The 22,052-nt window shown below is 42.2% G+C and overlaps 1 pseudogene; it reads right to left on the minus strand.

Moving 5' to 3' along the window:
- Positions 1-6,344: 6,344 nt before the first annotated feature.
- On the minus strand, positions 6,345-8,591 carry LOC117092198 (annotated as a pseudogene).
- Between the last annotated feature and the right edge of the window lie 13,461 nt (positions 8,592-22,052).

Genomic DNA, 22,052 nt, shown 5'->3' on the forward strand with positions numbered 1-22,052 from the left:
TGGTCTTAGTTGCATGCTGGTTGGAGGGAAAATTAATCTTTGACCTGAGCAGCCTAATGGCAGGCCAGCTGGCATCAAGCTTGGACTCCGAAAGGGAAGCATTAGGGTTTGGGCTTCATTCTCTGTAGACAACCAGGTGGCCCCTTGGGAAAGTGAGATCAACTCTTCATTGGAAGGAGGTTGATATTGAAGAAAAGAACTTTAATAGTATGTGAATACTTTTTTCTTTTTTTTGAGATGGATTCTCACTCTATCACTCAGGCTGGAGTGCAGTGGTGTGATATCAGCTCACAGCAACCTCCTCCTCCCAGGTTCAAGCGATTCTCTTGCCTCAGCCTCCCAAGTAGCTGGGATTACAGGCATGCGCCACCCCACACAGTAATTATTTTTGGTAGATTAGGGGTTTCACCATGCTGGCCAGGCTAGTCTCAAACTTCTGACCTCAAGTGATCTTCCTGCCTTGATCTCCCAAAGTGCTGGTATTACAGCCATGAGCCACTGTGCCCGGCCAGTATGTGAGTTCTTAATAGTCAAAGCAGAAGAGCATGTAGGTAACAAGTTTGTAATGGAAGAAGGACTAGAAGGAGGTAATTAGACATGGTTTAGAACAGTGATAATGTGGCTTTAAAGCTGTAGCGTGCAACTGGTAGCCCAATGTTGCCAAGAACCACCATCCATTTGAAAGCAAACCCTTCCTCAGAGTGGCCTGTTGGAGTCTCCACCAGTGTAGAATCAGTTTGAAGAGCTGGTTCCTCAAAAGAAAAGCTTTGCAATGAGTTAGAAGGACCATTTTAAGAGAAAAGGTGCTCTGCTGGTGACAGCTGGCAGCAAATTTGGAGACCGAAGGACTATCTCTTTAATATAACAGGTGACTCTGAGTCATTAAGAAAAATATTAAATTATGTTCTACAAATTCTGAGAATACATCTGTAGGATGCATTTACAAAGACCAGATTATTACAAACAATTCAAGTAATGACAAGTTCAATAACCTAGAGAATTCACTGGCATGGAGTATCATTTCTCAGTGTCACGGTCTGTTGCAAGGACCATAGTTCCATCCAACTAGGTTGAAAGAGAAATCACTGGAAGGATACTGTACTCTCTCAGGGAATGAGAAAGTAGATATGGGCCTCATAGATGCTAAAACCAATAACTAGAGTGTCAGGAGGAAAGAATTCTCTCTTCTTCTCTGAGGCCAGGTAGTCTATTTCCTTTGCTTTTCCTAATCTCCCTTTTTCATGAGTGGCATTTTTTTTTTTTTTTTTTTGAGATAGGGTCTTGTTCTGTCACCCAGGCTGGAGTGAAGTGGCATGATCATAGCTCACTGTAACCTAGAATGCATGGACTAAAGTGATCTTCCTGGCTCAGCCCCTTGAGGAGCTGAAACTACTACTCAGGCATGTGCTACCACATTTGGCTGATTTTTTTTTTTTTTTTTTGAGACAGTCTCACTCTGTTGCCCAAGCTGGAGTGCAGTGGTGCAATCTGGGCTCACTGCAACCTCCACCTCCCGGGTTCAAGCGATTCTTCTGCCTCAGCCTCTCGAGTGGCTGGGATCAGAGGCAGAAGCCACTGTGCCGGGCTAATTTTTGTATTTTTAGTAGAAATGGGGTTTTGTCATGTTGGCCAGGCTGGTCTTGAACTCCTGACCTCAGACGATCCACCTGCCTCGGCCTCTGAAAGTGCTGAGATTACAGGCATGAACCACCATGCCCGGACCTTTTTTTTTCTATTTTTTATTGAGTCAGCGTCTTGTAATGTTGACCAGCCTGGTCTAGAACTCCTGGCCTCAAGTGATCTTCCTGCCTTGGCCTCCCAAAGTGCTGAAATTGTAGGCATAAATCACTGTGCCAGCCCTAGATCAGCATTTTCTATTTTAGCATGTACATGGCTGTCCCATCTGAGCTGCATGCAGCCTTCTAGATACTCAATAATAACTCAGTACAGGCTGTCTAGTCCTCCTGTGTTTTGGATCCAGTTCTCTCATGATATCATTTGCTTGGCTCATAGTATTGGTACTGGCATGTATTGGTTCTTCTTCGGTCATGTCCCCAGCTCTGGTCCAATTAGCTGTGGTCATGGGGGCAAAATGACTACGAGGAGTTTTATTCACTCATTCATTCAATAAATATTGGACATTAAAAAATTTTGTTTTGGCCAGGTATTCTAAGCAGCTGGAGTTCAATCTTGAGCAAAGCGTACATACATGGGTCTTGTTGTCATGGCCTTGTAGTATAGCAGGGAAGACAGATATTAATGAAATATTGTAAAAATTATTTGTTAGAGACAGAGTCTCACTCTGTCACCCAGGCTGGAGTGCAGTGGTGTGGTCATAGTTTACTGCAGTCTTGAACTTCTGGCTTCAAGGGGTCCTCCTGCCTCAGCCTCCTGGGTAGCTGGGACTACTGCTGGGACCACTGTTTATTTTAAATTTGTTTGTAGAGACAGGGTTTTGGTGTGCTACCCAGGCTGGTCTCCAACTCCTGGCCTCAAGTGATCCTCCTGCCTTGGCCTCTCAAAGTGTTGGGATTATCAGTGTGGGCCTGGCCAGATATTAATGCAGTATTAACATACATGAATATGTAGCAAGATGCTGTAGGGTGCTGAACGTGATCCTGTTTTCTCAATTTGATTACTAAGGCTCACACTGAGGAAAAACTACAGCAAGCATTCTATACTCTAAGTTGGAGGGACAATTAGTGCTCTGGACCAGCCACACCATTCAGGGCTTCCTGGGAAGCCCTCAGAGAACAGACCCAATTGCCTCCCACAACACCTGACCCCCCTCCTCTGGATATGAGAAGAGGACCTGGAGGGGGAAGAGGAATGCTGCCTGTTGGAGGACAGCAGTGTTTGAGATATGAAGCTATTCTTGTCCTTCTCCTCCTCAAGCTGGAGGGAAAGTGGGGATTTTTTTCTTTTCAAAGCCAAGGCAGGCAAGCCCCCAAGAGAACTATTAGTGAAGGAGTTGCCTTATATTCTTACAAACAGTTCAGTTAATAACAAGTTAAGTAATATACAGTAGGGTCTCTAAGCAGGCATCTGCTTATCTAGCAGACTTGCTGGGCTGCTGCTGTGTTCTTGGAACAGGACAAAGGCTTTCTGGGGAGAGATCTGTGGCAGGTGGGAAGGAAGTCAATGTTTCCCTGCCTCAAGCTTCAGGTTATTGCCAACTATGGAAGTTGGATGCTACAAGGGCCTACTGGCTGAAGAATTGGCCATGAGGGAAGAAGAGATTGGGGCTACAGAGGCCCTGGGCTGCTACATTATGGGATAAATTAATGCACATTAAAGCCAGCAGCAACTGGCCCAGTTACTCTAAGAGCCCACCTGTTTGGGAATGAGCCCTCTCTCCAAGGGGCCTGGGGAGTATCTACCCCTCTACCTTACACTAAAGACCAGAGATCTAGGAGGGCAGTTAATGGCCTTGGGAGGGACTGCCAAGTTCACTCTTGCTCCTCTTTTTACCCCAAGACCAAAGGAGCAGATATAAGGAAGAGAAAGAGGGAAGGGGAGGTGCGTGAGAATAGACCCTGGACTGTGTCCCCTACAGCATCCCTCACCTTCTCACCCTCAGCCACTGGAGCCACAAAGGAGAGAAAGAGACCTGATCGAATATTGACTCAAATTTTAAAATGAACGGCTTTAAGAAACAGAATGCAATTGTTTTCATCATAGAAACTGATCACTAAGATTATCATGGTATTCAGTGAAAAGGGATTTTAAATAAGGGAGTAAGTTAGGGGCTCGGGGTTTGGGGGAGGCGGACAGAAAGCAGAGAGGTATTGCAAACATGTGCTCAACTCCACCTGGCCAGAAACCTAAGGAGGCAAGAAATCAGTATGAAATGGATGCCCTCCAGAGAGACACAAGGAAGGAGTCTGCTGTCAAAGAGAATACAAAGAAAGATTTGGGTGTGTGGCTATAAAAATTGGCATTTTGAATTAGATCTCTAGTGCATCTTTCATTCTAACAGGAGAAAAATAGGCCCAGGGAGAAGTGACATCCTTGATCCCACACAGCCAGTTGCTGGAGAAAGGCAGAGACTAGAATGCAGTGCTGGGTTGACTTGGGTGGTCAAGTGCGTTCCTTCTCCAACACTTAGCATCATTTAGCATCATCCCTCAAAGGAATGAGAAGGCAGGAGTGTGTCTGATGCTGCCAACAATCATTTTGCCCCTTGCAACATTCTTCATGGTCAGCCCTGGGAATCAGGGCTTTTTAGGGAATTCAAGACCAGCTACAATCACCTAGTATTCCTGTGAACAAGTGCTGGCTTTCTTCTTCTTTCTCTTCTTCTTTTCTTTTCCTTTTCTTCTTTTTCTTCTCCTCCTCCTCCTTCTTCTTCTTCTTCTTCTTCTTCTTCTTTCTCTTCTTCTTTTTCTTCTCCTCCTCCTCCTCCTCCTTCTTCTTCTTCTTCTTCTTCCTCCTCCTTCTCCCCTTTCTTTCTCCTCCTCCTCCTCCTCCTCCTTCTTCTTCTTCTTCTTCTTCCTCCTCCTTCTCCCCTTTCTTTCTCCTCCTCCTCCTCCTCTTCCTCATCCTCCTTCTTCTTCTTCTTCTTCTTCATCATCATTTATTAATGCAGTATCCATTAGATCTAAAATCTGCAGTTTCTAAGCACACTATGTTTACATCTTTCAGATCTTTCTGCAGTTTTAGGTTATTTCTACAGAGGTACCTTTAAGTGAATGAATAACACATTCTATAATTCCTGAAAATATAGTATAGAGTGAGTGAAATGATTTAAATATAATTTAGGCACATATTGATTATGAAAATAGATTATCTCTCAATACAATACTTCTCTGTCTTGGTAAAAATAAAAAGCAAAGAAAATAATTCATTTCTGAAGTTGCTTTCCTTCACTTTTAAAGGTCTGATCTCCTCCCACCATGCATATGTACCCTTTACTGTTAAGGAAAGCTTTGCATATGTAGAGATAGAAGAATAATGATATGTAAATACTAAAGATATGTCATTCTCCCAAAGGAGACACAGGTGGTTTTCAATGATTGCTTGCCTCATGTTAATGAGTGTGTAGAATTCAGAACCCATTTGGACACAGCTAATATCCCTGCTCTTCGGGTAGAAATAAGGGCACCAGGTCATTGGTAGGGAGGTACAGGCCTTTCCTCTGCTGCTGCAGAGAGGTAATGAATCAAGAAATTTGGGCCAAAATTTGTTTAAAAATATATATAAGTAAAAGAATCACAGATGCTGATTGATTGGTATTACATCTTGGACCAGCCAAATGCCTTTATTTTTACTTGATTTATATTTTTTGGTGGCTGTAATCAAATGTGTGTTTAAAATTCCTCATTCCCCACTGTAGGGTTCTAGCTGCAATTATATTACGTTGCCTTTTAGCGGGCAACTTTACCATATTCATTCATAAAAGCTGTGATTGCAGTAGCTCTGGATTTAGTATCTATTTCTAAGCTGGCCTTATATAAACTATTTGGTATTTGAATTAAATGAATATTAATGATGTACCTCGGTTTTTTGGTTTTGAAGTATCTTCCTATGCTTGTGAGGATTGTATGAGAAAAATAGGCTAGCAGTGTAAATAGATAGAATTGCTTGGTCTGGTGTTGAGTGGAACTTGCCTAGAATGAAATTCTGAGAAATTCTCACATATAAGTGTTGTAGTGATAGGTAAGTTCTTCCTCCATCCGGAGTCCCACTGTACCTTTGGAATGACAGTGATGTACAACGATGTCTTTCTTTCCACTCTGTCTCAATCAGTAAGAACTGGATATTACTTTAATTTAGCTACTGTTTTGTCCTAAAAAGTAAACATTTAAAAATGAACCTGAAAAGAGTCTTAGGGAGTCTGATCTCACCATATTCACGTGGTGTGAAAGGTATTTAAAGAGGGGAGGGATCACTAAAGCTATTTATAAACCTAAACAATCTTTTCCAAGTTTTCATAAAGTTTTAACAATTTAAATATTGATACTGCATCTAGGTATTCAATAACTATAATTGCATATGTAGTGCTTTCCATCAATTAAAATCCTCAAATGCATCTCAAACCAAGATGGTATTTCCACATCATGCCTATTTAAAAGCAAATATAATAGATACTATTCCTAGTCATAAAACCAGATAAACCCCCCTACCCCGTTCAAAAGGCAGCAATATCTAGTTTCCCTACATCTATTAAATGAGTGCTTTTGTGTTGAAAATCAGAATATGGAAAAAAAAAAAAAAGTCAGCTTTTTCCCTTATGCATCACTGAGAACAAGCATAATCCTCTAAAATTTTTTTTTTTTTTTAATTTCCTTATGGTGTTATTTCTTCAAGACAATTGAGTAGGTGGAGAAAGAAAAGTGATAAGGAAAACATTTTCATCTTGCACATCTTCCTCCAGCCCCTAAAATTCTCATCTGACACTTTGTGACATGTGTAGTGGTGTCAGCATCTCTTCAAATCTAGCTCCCTTCACGTTGGACCCTCTCAGGTTGACTTCTTGAAGATCACACCCAGAGAGATCACACTTCTCTAAGTCAGTTCCTGCCAGAGTTGCTCCTCTGAGGTTACAGTTCTTCAACTTTGCATTTTTTTAAGGTAGCCACTCTCAGGTTAATTCCTGTCATCTGACTTCCCTCCATATCCACACCTTTTTTTTTTTTTTCTTTTTTTTCTTTTTTTTTATACTTTAATTTAAGTTCTAGGGTACATGTGCATAACGTGCAGGTTTGTTACACATGTATACTTGTGCCATGTTGGTGTGCTGCACCCATCAACTCGTCAGCACCCATCAATTCATCATTTATATCATGTATAACTCCCGGTGCAATCCCTCCCCCCTCCCCCCTCCCCATGTTAGGCCCCAGTGTGTGATATTCCCCTTCCCAAGTCCAAGTGATCTCATTGTTCAGTTCCCACCTATGAGTGAGAACATGCGGTGTTTGGTTTTCTGTTCCTGTGATAGTTTGCTAAGAATGATGGTTTCCAGCTGCATCCATGTCCCTACAAAGGACGCAAACTCATCCTTTTTTATGGCTGCATAATATTCCATGGTGTATATGTGCCACATTTTCTTAATCCAGTCTGTCACAGATGGACATTTGGGTTGATTCCAAGTCTTTGCTATTGTGAATAGTGCCGCAATAAACATACGTGTGCATGTGTCTTTGTAGTAGAGTAATTTATAATCCTTTGGGTATATACCCAGTAGTGGGATGGCTGGGTCATATGGTACATCTAGTTCTAGATCCTTGAGGAATTGCCATACTGTTTTCCATAATGGTTGAACTAGTTTACAATCCCACCAACAGTGTAAAAGTGTTCCTATTTCTCCACATCCTCTCCAGCACCTGTTGTTTCCTGACTTTTTAATGATTGCCATTCTAACTGGTGTGAGATGGTATCTCATTGTGGTTTTGATCTGCATTTCTCTGATGGCGAGTGATGATGAGCATTTTTTCATGTGTCTGTTGGCTGTATGAATGTCTTCTTTTGAGAAATGTCTGTTCATATCCTTTGCCTGCTTTTTGATGGGGTTGTTTTTTTCTTGTATGTTTGTTTGAGTTCTTTGTAGATTCTGGATATTAGCCCTTTGTCAGATGAGTAGATTGCAAAAATTTTCTCCCATTCTGTAGGTTGCCTGTTCACTCTGATGGTAGTTTCTTTTGCTGTGCAGAAGCTCTTTAGTTTAATTAGATCCCATTTGTCAATTTTTGCTTTTGCTGCTGTTGCTTTTGGTGTTTTAGATATGAAGTCCTTGCCCATGCCTATGTCCTGAATGGTACTACCTAGATTTTCTTCTAGGGTTTTTATGGTATTAGGTCTAACATTTAAGTCTCTAATCCACCTTGGATTAATCTTCGTATAAGGAGTAAGGAAAGGATCCAGTTTCAGCTTTCTACTTACGGCTATTAGCACCTTCTAAATTGGCTTTAAGACCAGAAGGATCCTCAAAATTACACAGTTTCAGGGATGCTCCTTCTGCATTAGAACAGAGCATCTTGACTCCCTGGAGATTTGCACAGTCAAGCACGGATCCAGAGAGATCAGCTCATTCAAGATTTGCACAGCAAATAATTGCATGTGCAAGATTGCAGTGGCTTAAATTGGCCATTTTGAAGTTAATGTATCCAAGGTCCAAACGAGAAAGATCAGCACCACTGAAGTTGAAACCCTGGCATCGCCGTTCTGACTTGGTTGGAGTTGCTAGTAAAAATCGGACAAATTCCTTTTGGGATATTGGTGAATGATCCTCCAGTGGTTGAGAATTATTTATTGCCACTTCTAGGTGTTCAATCAATGAGTAAATACCAAAAAATCTTGCTTCTTCTAACACACCCAATAAATTAATGCCATCATTTACAATGAGCTGTCCATGATGCAAGTAGTTCAAAATGGGTTCAAAGTACTCAGGACTTCGGTCAATTAAGAAAGCTCCTTTATGATCTTGCTTATTTCCCCAGACACCTTTGTCCTTAAACATATGGGCCAGCATACCGTCAGGGTCTTTATTCACTAAAGTGCTCCATGTAGTTGTAAAGTACCGCTCTCCAACATTTAATGTCAGTCAGTCTGTGTGGAATCCTAACAAGCCTTCAGGAGGCTTAGAATCTGTCTGAGGATATTTCCGTTCTTGGGGCTGCCGTTCAGAAACAGGGCCATCTGCCTCATCGTGCTGCCCCTGCTGGGTCCTGAGTGAGCTGCCACCCTCCCACCTGGTCCTCCACCCACCTTTTTCTCCTCCCGCCCTTCCCCTCCCTCCACCCACTCGGATTTGCTTCCCTTTGCCACCTTCCTGCCCTTGGAGACATACCACATACGCGCTGGCTTTCTTCTAATAATATTACCAAGATTAATGAGCTGAACAGAACATACATTGAAAGCATTGTGATTAACCGACATGTAACAACTCCCTAATGGTTCTCTTATATTTTTGGGTTTATTATAAGTACCAAAATGAGTCACCTCAAGTGGTTGAATCTCAACTACTTCAAGGTTTATTCTCAGGTCAGGGACTTTATCCTTAAGGTTTTATAAATATATTCCCTTCATTTATATTTCATTCATTCATTCATTCATTCAATCCCCAGATATTTATTAAAGTTTCTTTGTGCTAGGCTCTAAGATGGGTACAATATTGTCCATTGACTTTGCAGCCCACTGTCTAGTATGGAAGAAAAATCTATTAGACAAATAATAGCAAGTAGAGTGTGCTAGCAGCTACCTTAGAGGTGTAGTAAAAGTGCAAAGAGTGGTTGGAAAAAAAAATCTTTGTAGAGATATGAGCCTTGAAGTTGGAAAAAAGCAGAAGGGGGTACTCCAGGGAGAGAGATTATGATCGGCAAATGTGGAGGTATGACTGCATGTTATGATTAGGAACTGCAAGATTTATTCTGTCACAAAGATACATCCACACGTATGTTCATTGCAGCACTATTCATTTTTTTTTTTTTTTTGCGACAGAGTCTAGCTCTGTCGCCCAGGCTGGAGTGCAGTGGCCGGATCTCAACTCACGGCAAGCTCCGCCTCCCGGGTTTACGCCATTCTCCTGCTTCAGCCTCCCGAGTAGCTGGGACTACAGGCACCCGCCACCTCGCCGGGCTAGTTTTTTGTATTTTTTAGTAGAGACGGGGTTTCACCGTGTTCGCCAGGATGGTTTCGATCTCCTGACCTCGTGGTGATCCGCCCAAGGGAGGCCGAGACGGGCGGATCACCACGAGGTCAGGAGATCGAAATCATGCTTTGATACTGAGCTTGTGATCAATATTCTGGGTGGCAGAATAGTGAGATTACACTCTAACAAATTGTCGATGGATGGTGTTCTAGGTTTCCAATTTGGGGAAGATACATAGATTTTATTAGATAGTTGCAGTGGGCATAGCCAGATGTCAAATTTAGAAAAGTTGTTTTCATGGATGAAGCACACTGTTTATTCTATTTTGATATAATTTTATTCTTTGCATTTATAAAATTAAAAAATGCAGGTGTTTCTCCAATACAGAAACAAATGGGACCATGAATTCCATGTTTCTATACAGTATAGTATGATCATGATCTTCTTAATCTTTCCAATATAAATGAGAAATAGGAGACATCTAAATTAAAGTAATATCAGCTTTTGATGAATCCTTCAAGGTAAAGTGATTGTATTAAATACCCCTCAGTAACCAAATTGCTCGCAATGTGGGATTTTTAGACATGGAACCAAAACCTCAGATTTTGTTTTGGAATAGGTGATCTTGAGTAACACCTTCTGATAGCAATATATAGCAGGGCCAAGTGTATATATATTATTGTCACCCCTGATCTGTGGCCTTAAACCCATGCAATTCACCAGAGGGAATTCCTTTTTCTTTTTTTCCTATTAAAAAAAAAATACAAGTGTTTGTGTTGATGTTTTAATATCTGAAGTAAAAAATCCTAAAAGCTAAACTTCTTGCTTATTTAAGTAAAAGAATCATCGGGACTCAAAGAGTTACTCTTTTTAGAAAATTGCCATCAACTACATCGTTCCTGTTAGAACTTAAAGAGGAATGATTAGGTTCTACCATTAAAAATTGTTGTTTGATAATTCTGAAGGAAGATTCTCTTTCTTTGGTGCTCTATTATAATTATTTTTACATTTAAAAACAAAAAAGCCGAGAGTATGTAAATTAAAACATTTGGCAAGGCCCAACTGCTTTCCACCTTACCTTCTCTTTTTCACTCTTTTAGCTGTTCTTTTTGCTATTTATCCCCATATTTCTAAATAATGCATAGACATCACTATTTCTTCTTTCTACCTTCCCACCAATTTCCACGATGGAAGGTAGGATTTCACACTTTTACACTTTTCCCCCGCCCCTCCACACATGTAACACCCTGTTCTACCAATATTACTACATGTTTGATAAATCAATATTTGTCATGATGACCATGTAAATAGTATCCATTGCTTTGCCTTGCTGTACCTTGTAGTGTATTATAATTCCATTTACTTTTACTCAACTTTTTTGCTTTCTATAAATTAAGTATACTATTTGTTTTACATTTTTAACCTTTCTATTTACCTATTTAATTTATTATTATTATTATTATTTTGAGGTGGAGTCTCGCTGTGTCACCCAGGAGTGCAGTGGCATGAACTTGGCTCACTGCAACCTCTGCCTCCCGGGTTCGAGAGATTCTTCTGCCTCAGCCTCCTGAGTAGCTGGGATTATAGGCATCCACCAAAACCCCCAGCTAATTTTTGTATTTTTAGTAGAGAGGGAGTTTCACCATGTTGGCCAGGCTGGTCTTGAACTCCTGACCTCAAGTGATCTGCCCATCTCAGCCTCCCAAAGTGCTGGGATTACAGGTGTGAGCCACCATGCTTGGCCTTACCTACTTAATTTAGTCCCAAACTGTATCTGTTAAAATACAAATTTCCCCACAATACATTAAAATGTAGTGGGCCAGCCTGCCTGCCTGCCCTCCCTCCTTCCCGCTTACCCTCCCTTTTTCCTCTCCCTTCTCTCTCTTTTTTCATTTCCCCCACTGGTGACATTCATTCTGTAGCCCCAGATTCCCCTGCCCCAACCTGGATGAGTTCTCTCCAAGAAGATGTCTGAGTACTGGTTTTCCTTTTACTGTCACAGTGGAAATTTCCTTTGCCTCTTTCCTGAATTGGATTCCATGCCTTCCCCTTTCTTGGTTTACTGCTATACTTGGTCAAGCACATCCCCCTGAAACTTTTTATAAAAGGGTATATCACAGGTTAATTTGAGATTTTGCATGTTTGAACATATTTTCATTCTACTTTTACACTTGAATGAGTTTCAACTCTGCATTAGTCAGCTTGGGCTGCCTTAACAGAATACCACAGACTGGGTGTTTTAAACAACAGACACTTATTTATTTTCTCACAGTTCTGGAGGCTGGAAGTCCAAGGTCAAAGTTCCAGCTGATTCTGTTTCTGGTGAGGGCTCTCTTCCTGTCTTGCAGAGGCTGCCTTCTTGCTGTGTCCTCACATAGCCTTTCTTCCATGAGTGGAACAGGCACAGAGATAGCGAGAGTGAGCTCTCTGGTGTCTCTTCTTAAAGGTACACTAATCCTGTCACATCAGTGCTCTATCTAAATGACCTCATTTAACCTCAATTACTTTCTTAGAAGCTGCATCCCCAAACATAGCCACACTGGGGGCTAGGGATGAGAATTATTTTTTCCTTAAAATTTTGAAGGCAAGTTTCCATTACCTTCTAGCATTCAGTGATTTTGAGAAGTCTGAGACCATCCTCATTACAGGTCCTGTGTATTGAACTGTTTTGTCCTTCTGGAGGCTTTTAAGATCTTCTCTTTATCCCCAGGCTTCTGAAATTTCATGATGATGCCTTTTAGTATATGTTTTCCTTAAAAATTCATGGTGTGGATGAAAAATTGTGGATATTTTAAATTGAGAAATTCATGTTCTTTAATCTGAAAAAATACTTTTAGATAATTTATCTTCTATTTCCTTTTTTACAAAGAATTTCTATTTTTCTGATTTTGATTTCCTGATTGATCCTTTCATTTTTTTTTTTTTTACTAAATTGTATTTTCCACATTTAATTTCTTTGTCTTTTTATTCCCTGTCTGTCTATTGAATGTTGGTATCTATATGTCTATAAATAGATACAGCCCTGAGGCTAGATAGTAAAGGTATACTGTTCTTTCTACTATATGAAGGCAACTACCTCTGATTATATTGCTAACAAGGATGGAAAAAAATGCTAAGTGCACACTAATTACCAGGAGCTGTGTAACTTTTCTCTAGTGAAGATATCACATTTGGATTGCAGCAGTGGTTTGCATCACCATCTGCTACTGTTTGTGACAGTCTGTAGTCATCTTTGTGCCCTTGCTGGCTTTGGCATTGGGAAAACAGATGCATTTAATGGTGTTGTGTTGAAAATTATCACCCTGGGTGTCTAAAGTAGTCAAGTTCACAGAAACAAAGTAGAATGGTGGTTTCCAGGGACTGGGAAAAGGGGGAGATAGGGAGTTGTTGTTTATGGGTATAGACTTTGAGTTTTGCAAGATGAAAATGTTCTGGAGATCCGTCACACAATGTGAATACACATAACACGACTTAACTGTGCTTAAAATTGGGTAAGATGGTAAATTATGGTATGTGTTTTTTATAATTGTTTTAAAAGCAAAACAACAATGAAATAATTATCACTGTATTTCTCAAATATTTGATGGCAGCAATTACTGCTGCAATTATGGGGAGGTGGCATTGTGTTTGGTTTATTATCTCAGTAAAGGCTGAAGTGGTTCCAGAAGTTTCCATCTGCCCTTCCTACCAAAATAGCCCTCACTTTGCAGACGAGAGGAGCAAAGCAGGGAGTCTACCAATTGCTAAATATACCTATTCCCAGTCTACATTCTGGGGTTAGGGAAATGATCATAGATAGAATGCGTCTCTGGTCTTCACAGCCAGTATCTAATAACGCAGAAGGTCAGGTATTTCACTCTCCCCAGTATCCAGATATTCTCTTAAATGGCAGTAGGACCCTCTGGGAAAGCCCTGGGGGATGATTTAGGGTGAACATCTGTGGCTGCATTGCAGGATCCTTCCTCAAAGTTCTTGCTCAGTCAAAGAGTTTTGGGGTTATATACTATGTATTTGTTTTTTAGAGTCAGGGTCTCCCTCTCTTGCCCAGGCTGGAGTGCAGTGATGTAATCAAAGCTCACTGCAGCCTCAAACTCCTGGGCCCAACTGATCCTCCTGCCCCTCGGCCTCCCAAAACACAGAGATTACAGGTGTGAGCCACTGGGCCAGCCAGGTGAACTCGCTTGGGTGTGGAAACTGGTTAAGAGGCCGTGAATTCCTTTCTGCAGCAGCTAGAGTGAGGTTTCTGCCCAGCAGACCCAGAATTTTTCCATTTATAATTACCAAGCAGCATCCTTGTAGTCTGTCCACCCCTTTCATTGACAGGGATTCCACGATCTATTAGACAACCCCAGAATCCTGCGAGTCTAAACCCTCCGATAACAACTTAGTTCTTGTGGCTTTAGTGATCATTGTGACCCCTCGCCTGTGGTGGTCAGGGTTGCCGCCTGTCCTGCAGTACACTGGGGTCCCATTTTCCCCACCAAAGCCAGGGAGCATTGGTTCTCCTGCAGCGTTTCCCTCTATCATCATCGGCTTATAGAGAAGAGCTGCTGCAGACCTTTAAAAGATGCTGATTACTGCCTTTCCCACCAACAGATGTCTTCCCCTCTCATCAATGAATTACTTAATTTCCTAATGTCTTGGTGAAGGCAGTGTCCTCAGGTCCTTCTAGTGGGTAAGGGTAGGAGGGGCTATGTAGGTTGCTCATAGTAGATCTGTTTCAACATCTCCACCTCACTGAGATTTTGGATTCCTTCTTCTACAGTAAACCAGAGGATTTTTAGCATGTTAACCTCACTGACTGCTTCTCACTGTTGAGTCCAGGCTTCAGTAAACCAATCCAGTAGATTGGTAACAGTACTCCCTGGCACTGAAGCCAGTTTATTCAATTCTAATTCTGAGTTACACATACCTATATCAATACATGCAGTCCGACCAGCTTTATATATTTCAGTTTCTTGGTGCCATGCCCTTCGGATCACTCCCATACATACCCTTCAGAATCCTGTAGGGGACATTGCACTTCTTTGTCTTGTCTCTGTTAGGATCAAACTCTCATCATGAACTTGGAGACAAGAATGGTTGAGGGTCTGGCCAGGTCCTGAGCATAAGAAACATTGATTTTTGAAGCAACTACCCTGGTACTATCATTGAAACTTTTTTTTCTCCCCCAGGAAAAAGGCAGCGAAACTCAGAGTGGGGAGGGATTGATTCCACTTTTAAGGAAGTTTCAAAAAGATCTGGGAGTTCAAAGCACTCAACCTCATTTCTGATTGCTCAGATGTCCTCCTCCCTATCTCGGGCTCCCCCTCCTTCATCACCAGCCAATATCCTTATCTTGGTGAACAGACATTACAGTGCTAAGCACTTAGTGGGTTTTTCAACTCTACATCTCCTAAAAACAGGCTTGCTCTCAGGCCTCAGCTATTTATTCTGTTACTGTGTAAGACAAAGGACTCTTAACCAACATCCCTCCCTCCCTCCCTCCCTCCCTCCCTTCCTTCCTTCTGAGTCAGAGTCTTGCTCTGTCACCCAGGCTGGAGTGCAGTGGTACAGTCATGGCTCACTGCAGCCTCGAATTCTTGGGCTCAAACAATCCTCCCACTTCAGCCTCCTGAATAACTGGGACCACAGGTGTGCACCACCACACGTCACTAATTAAAAACATTTTTATTTTTTGTAGAGCCAGGGTCTATGTTGCCTAGGTTGGTTTTGAACTCCTGGGCTCAAGTGAACCTCCTGCCTTCCCAAAGTATTGGGATTACAGGTGTGAGTCACTGTACCTGGCCTGGTTTTCTATGTTTGTTTTGAGTTGAATGATTACCAACCCCAGTTTCTTCTTTCCCCTAGATATCCTCTCTAGGGAAATCAGAAAAAGCCAACTGGCCCCATAATCTTTATAATCAACCCTACATGTTTTATAAGTACTGTTGTTGCCATGGCAATGATATATCCCAGACAGTTTATTTTTCAGCAACTTGCCTCCTGTCTGCAGTTCATCCCATCCCTACCTGTGATAATCTGAGTAATGGTGATGACAACACATGCCATGGGTTACTAGAACCCCACTTCCTTTTAACAAGGAGGTTAGCAAGGAGGTTATTTGCGAACTTCTCAAATATGTATGATAAGCTCAACCCAGAATCCCGTTTTGAAAGTCTTTTTCCTGGTTTCACTCCAGGCAACAATAACTCTATCAGTCAGGGTCCTGTCAAGAAACAAATGGCATGTCCAAACTAGTTATTTGGAAGAGGATTTAATAGGGGACTATGTCTTAGAGATGCAGGTAAGGTTTGAGGAGGCTAGCTGATGCTAATATAGGACTGCGGGTTAGTAACTGTGGGGAGTTGACAGCACCGGCTGGAAAAGGCAAGGGGAGGATGGTCCTGGATCTGGAGAGGGAAGCTCTGGGCAGACACCTGCCTGTCAAAGACTGGCCTTTGGGAGAAGGAGGAAGCTACTCAAAGGAGGGAGCAGGGAAAATAAGCCCTCTGACCTTTCTCGTTTTTGTTTTTTCCTCTCCTCTTTTCCTTCCTTCCTTTCTGCCTCCCCTCTCCTCCCCTCCCCTCCCCTTTTCCTCTTTCTCTTTCTCTTTCTTTCTTTCTCTCTCTCTCTCTCTTTCTTTCTTTCTGTTTATTGGCAGTGTATATTTTATTTGTGCTAATTAACTGCCTAGGGCCCTTTGTCCATCTTTCTTTTTTTATTTTTATTTAATTTTACTTTAAGTTCTGGGATACGTGTGCTGAATATGCAGGTTTGTTACATAGGTATACATGTGCCATGGTGGTTTGCTGCACCTGTCAACCCATCATCTAGGTTTTAAGCCCCGCATGCATTAGGTATTTATCCTAATGCTCTCCCTCCCCTTGCCCTCCATCCCCCGACAGACCCCGGTATGTGACGTTCCCCTCCCTGTGTCCATGTGTTTTCATAGTTTAACTCCCACTTATGAGTGAGAACATGCAGTGACAAACCCCTTCACTTTATTCCTCTCCCCTGTTACTCCCCAGTGCCTTCCATTGGTCACGTCATCTCACAAGCCAGAAGGCAAAGGATCCCATTGATATTGTCTCACGGGGGTCAATCTCCTGAGCTCAATTGCTATGGGGAAAGATTGAGAGTAAATATAATAGAACAAGTGGAAGATAACCAGCCTAGACCCTAACTGCAACATGGTGTCAAGTGCTGGCCTGCCTGGTAATCAGTGTCAAATTTCTTCCAGATTTATGGTAAGTGGTTGACCCTTGAACAACACAAGCTTGAACTGTGAGAGTCCACTCCTACTTGAGTTTCATTCTGCCTCTGTCACCCCGAGATAGCAAAACCAACCCCTCTTCCTGTTCCTCTTCTGCATACTCAGTGTGAAGACAATGAGGATGAAGACCTTTAGGATGATTACTTCCACTTAATGAATGCTAAATACATGTTCTCTTTCTTAGGATTTTCTTAGTAACATTTTCTTTTTTCTAGCTTGCTTTATTGTAATAATATATAATATATATAATATACAAAATATGTTAATGCACTGTTCATGTTTTTAGTAGGGCTTCTAGTAGGACTACTAGTAGTTAGGTTTTTGGAGAGTCAAAAATTACATGTGGATTTTTGACTGCATGTGCAGTGGCTCATGCCTGTAGTCTCAGCACTTTGGGAGGCCGAGGCGGACGATCACTTGAGTCTGGGAGTTCGAGGCCAGCCTGGGCAACATAGGGAGACCCTGTCTCTACAAAAACAAAACAAAACAAACAAACCTCAACAACCCTCCCGCAATGAAACATATCCAGATGGCAATGTAGAAGAGACTGCCTTTGGAAACAGGAGAGAGAATTGGGAATTCAGGAGTGAGTTCCAGGCTAGAGAAGTGGATTGGGATTGGAGCTGTTCTTGTGAAGTGTATAGAGGTGGAAGTTAGGTGATTTTTTTTTTCTTCCCTGAAAATGTCCTAGCAATAAGGCAAACTAGAAAATCCCTGTATCTCAGGTGAGAGGAGCTACTGTTCTGATTCTGCTCAGGAGCCAAAAGCAGGAGGGAAAGGGCACTTTGTGGGGATACGAGGGGCATACTTTGGTCACCGTTTGGTCTTAGGCTATTCCAGATAGTGCTGATTCTGGGGATCCTGAGCTGCCTCCCAGGGTGGCTACAGCAGAGGCTGATTCACTTGTGTGACAGCCCAGTATAGAGGCAGGGAGTGCTGCCTCCCTCCTAGGGCTGTAATTAGCAGAGGCTTTCTTGCCTTTTGTCATGATAAATGGTGCCTGCCAGGGCTTTCCTTGTGCTTAATCTATGAGAAAATGAGTGACTCACTCCCCTTTCTGGGGCCACTTTTAAGGCACTCAAGCTTTCTTTCTTTCTTTTTTTTTTTTTTTTTGAGACAGAGTCTCTTGCTCGGTTGCCCAGGCTGGAGTACAGTGGCGCGATCTCGGCTCACTGCAAGCTCTGCCTCCCGGGTTCAGGCCATTCTCCTGTCTCAGCCTCCTGAGTAGCTGGGACTACAGGCGCCTGCCACCATACCTGGCTAATTTTTTTGTATTTTTAGTAGAGATGAGGGTTTCACTGTGTTAGCCAGGATGGTCTTGATCTCCTGACCTTGTGATCCGCCCGCCTCGGCCTCCCAAAGTGCTGGGATTACAGGTGTGAGCCACCGCGCCCGGCCCACTCAAGTTTTTTCAAGCAGATTCCAGGGGATCCCCTCAGGCTCCATCTGAAAGTCATCTTTATTTCTGAACGACTCACTGTCTTTCAAACAAGTTCCCACTTCTTGGGGAGAAGCAGGCTTCTGCCTTTTAATGCTTGTTTCTTGGGGTTCTTTGTGGATGTCTCCTATTTTCCAGGGTGTTTATGTAGCATAGACTAATGTTCTCTCAGATAGTGGTAAGTCACCAACCTCCACGTCTTTGAAACCCACCGTTTGTTCAATAGCTTGTATGTATCAATCCAAACTCCAAACTCTCTCCTGGTAAGGTCATGAGGAAAGCAATGAGAAGAGAATCTTGTCTGCAGAACAAACGTCCATTTTGGCACCTGTTCAGGGTCACCAGAAGGTTCACTTCCCAAGAGCGTTGGAACTTACATTTCTTGGATGGACACTTTGGTCTCGGAACTGATGACTGGAAAAGTCTTCAGCAGATGTGACACTGCCCAGGCCATCTGCTGTAAGGTTTAACATGCCATGCCTTACAAAGCCAGAACCTGTGATCTCAAGCAACACACGGTTCGAGGTCACCTTCAGCTACCCCTGCTTGTTGCTTCAGAACGGCAGTTGTGTTACAGGAAAAGGGGACCTGATCCAGACCCCAAGAGGGGGTTCTTGGATCTCACACAAGAAAGAATTCAAGGTGAGTCTGCAGTGCAAATTGAAAGCAAGTTTATTAAGGAAGTAAAGTGGTGAAAGGACAGCTACTCCATAGACAGAGTAGGACGTTCCTGAAAGTAAGAGGAGGAATGCGTCCACCTTAGGTACAATACTCGTATATATGGGGAGATGTGTTCTGCTGCAAGGGTGATGTGATAAAGGATTAATTTTCTTAATTACTGTATTGTATAAGAATCGATATTATCATCTTTAAAGCAAAATTAGGAATGCCTTTGTTCTTCAGATATCGAAATATCTGGACACTCCCAAGTCTGGGTCTGTTTTAGTAAACATTATAAATTTGTTCCCTTAACCATAAACATCTAGAGACTAGGAATATCTGATTTTCTAGGAACGCAGCCCAGCAAAGTCTCATTTTCCTAGCCCTCACTCAAAATGGAGTTGCTCTGGTTCGAACGCCTCTGACAGTTGCAGCAGTGAAAACAGTAGCTTTATTCCTTCTGACAGTGCTCTAAAATAGCTTTATTTTTATTTTATTACTATTTTTTGAAGTAGGATCTTACTTTGTTGCCGAGGCTGGAGTGCAGTAACACAACCATGGCTCACTCAGCCTTGACCTCCTGGGCTCAAAGTGATCCTCCCACTTTAGCCTCCCAAGCAGCTGGGACTACAGGCATGTGCCACCACACCTGGCTAGTTTTTGTATATTCTATAGATATGGGGTTTTGCCATGCTGCCCAGGCTAGTCTTGAACTCTTCAACTCAAGCAATATGATCGCCTTAGCCCCACAAAGTGCTGGTATTACAGGTGTGAGTCACTGCACCTGGCCTAAAATAGCTTTAAATAACATTTACTATTAAAAGTTTTAAACTAGGCAAACGTCTTAAGAAGCTTCTTTTTAAGAGGCCAAGATCTTTACTTTAAGAGCAAAGATCCAGAACTTTGCTTTATATTTTTATTTATTTATTTTTAGCCTTTTGCAGCAACAAGGTGGGAACTATCTTTCAGGTCGTTCTCAGTTTCCTTGAGGCTCAGAATGGTGGGTGTTTCTGCTGGTGGAGTGTTGCTATGATGAAGCTCTCCAGGGGAAGTTCCTGTTGTATCTTTAGTTGCAAAAAGTAGAGTTACTCTAGTTTCTTTCTTTCTTTCTTTTCTTTTCTTTCTTTCTTTCTTTTTTTTTTTGAGACAGGGTCTTGCTGTGTTGCCCAGGCTGGAGTGCAGTGGTGTGATCCTAGCTCATTGCATCCTTGAACTTCTTAGGTCAAGTGATCCTCCTGCTGTAGCCTCCTCAGTAGCTGGGATTACAGTTGGACGCCACCACACCTAGCTAATTAAAAAGTTTTTCTTTGTGGAAACAAGGTCTGGCTATGTTGCCCAGGCTGGTCTGGAATCCCTGGCCTCAAGCGATCCTCCTGCTTTGGCCTCCCTATATTTTCTTACACCTAAAATCCAAAAACATTTTCTCTGAGATGACTGCCAGCAGTGGAGGATAAGAGAGATGAATTTTCTTTTGTTGTCAGAGGTCCTAGTTCATGATTAGTTCTTATTTTTTAGTTGATACAAGCAGGTTTCACTTTAAAATAACATCTTAGCAAATAAAGATAGAAATTTATCAATGGTATAAATTTACGGGCATCATTGTATCACAAATTATAGGTGTTTGCTTTTAAAAAAAACCTTGTGAGAGCACCTAAAATGATTTCATTATTTGAAAGTTGATTTACATGCATGCAGTTATAACTAACATATAGCTTAAGAGTTACTTCTTGTCTGCTACTCATTTTGTAAAAAGATAAGGTGTGTACTTATAAGCCAAAAGAAAAGAAATGGCTGGCCGTGGTGGCTCATACCTGTAGTTCCAGCACTTTGGGAACCTGAGGAGGGTGGGTCACGTGAGCCCAGGCATTTGAGACCAGCCTGGACAATGTAGTGAATCCCTGTATTTAGGCATGGTGGCATGTACCTGTACTCCAAGCTAGTTCGGGGTATGAGTGGGAAGATTCCTTGAGGACAGGGAGGACAGGGGTTCAAGGCTGTGGTGAGCTATGATGGCGCCACTGCATTCAAGCCTGAGGGACTTTTTTTTTTTTTTTTTTTTTTTTACAAATGTGGTCAGACTACTTATGATTGTAAGAGCTATCAGTGTTTAAATATTAACTTCATTGTTTTATACCTAATCCTATGATACCTAAAATGCAAGTTTTATGTTAACTAGTTAATAGGTTATAAAGGAGGTTCCTTTTCTTGGGCTCCTCCGCCAAGAATAGTTCAAACCGTGGTGTTATTTTCATCAGCAGGCTTAAAGATCCTACCTCTAGCATGTGATTGGCTTACTAGGAAGTGAGTGAAGTCAAGTCCTGAGTGTTTTGCACTGATGTGCAATGGTTGAGGGAGTTGCCTGTGAGTGACTGGCAGAGGCCCATGGATATCTCTGTGTTACTCATGGAAAACATGTAAGGAACTCAGCTGTATGAAAGGTACCAGGAGGAATCAAGATCATAATTGTCTTTTCATACCAGATGGCAGTCACATCTTTGCAACTGGATGGGACGTGAGGAAGGAGTTGAGGTGGTGGATGGATGTACAATTGGGTAAGAGTTGGTGTAGGATTATTTCTCTGTGTGTTCTGGTTATTTACACATGGTTATGTGACCTTTGTTTGAGACAGTCTTGCTCTGTCACCCAGGCTGGAGTGCAGTGGCAAGATCTTAGCTCACTGCAACCTGTGCCTCCTGACATCAAGTGATTCTCCTGCCTCAGCCTCCTGAGTAGCTGGGATTATAGGTGATGGCCACCAAGCCTGACTAAATTTTGTATTTTTAGTAGAGATGGGGTTTCACCATGTTGGTCAGGCTGGTCTTGAACTCCTGACCTCATGATCTGCCTGCTTCAGCCTCCCAAAGTGCTGGAATTACAGGCGTGAGCCACTGTGCCTGGCCCAGTTGTGTGACTTTTTATGTTTAGAGGGTTTATTGCTTTGAGGGGCTCTTAGAGTGTTGTGTTTAGCATTTTCCCTTTCCCCTGTCTCACAGTAAAAGCCTCCGTATGAAGATTCTCATCTAACAGGTATCTCTACCAAGTGACTCCATCTCCTACATGGAGAAAGTCACTTTCTATATTTGTCTTGGAGTTTCCATCAGAGTTTTAGG

This window comes from Trachypithecus francoisi, unplaced genomic scaffold (genome assembly GCF_009764315.1).
Source record: "Trachypithecus francoisi isolate TF-2019V2 unplaced genomic scaffold, Tfra_2.0 Contig01440, whole genome shotgun sequence".
NCBI lineage: Eukaryota > Metazoa > Chordata > Mammalia > Primates > Cercopithecidae > Trachypithecus > Trachypithecus francoisi.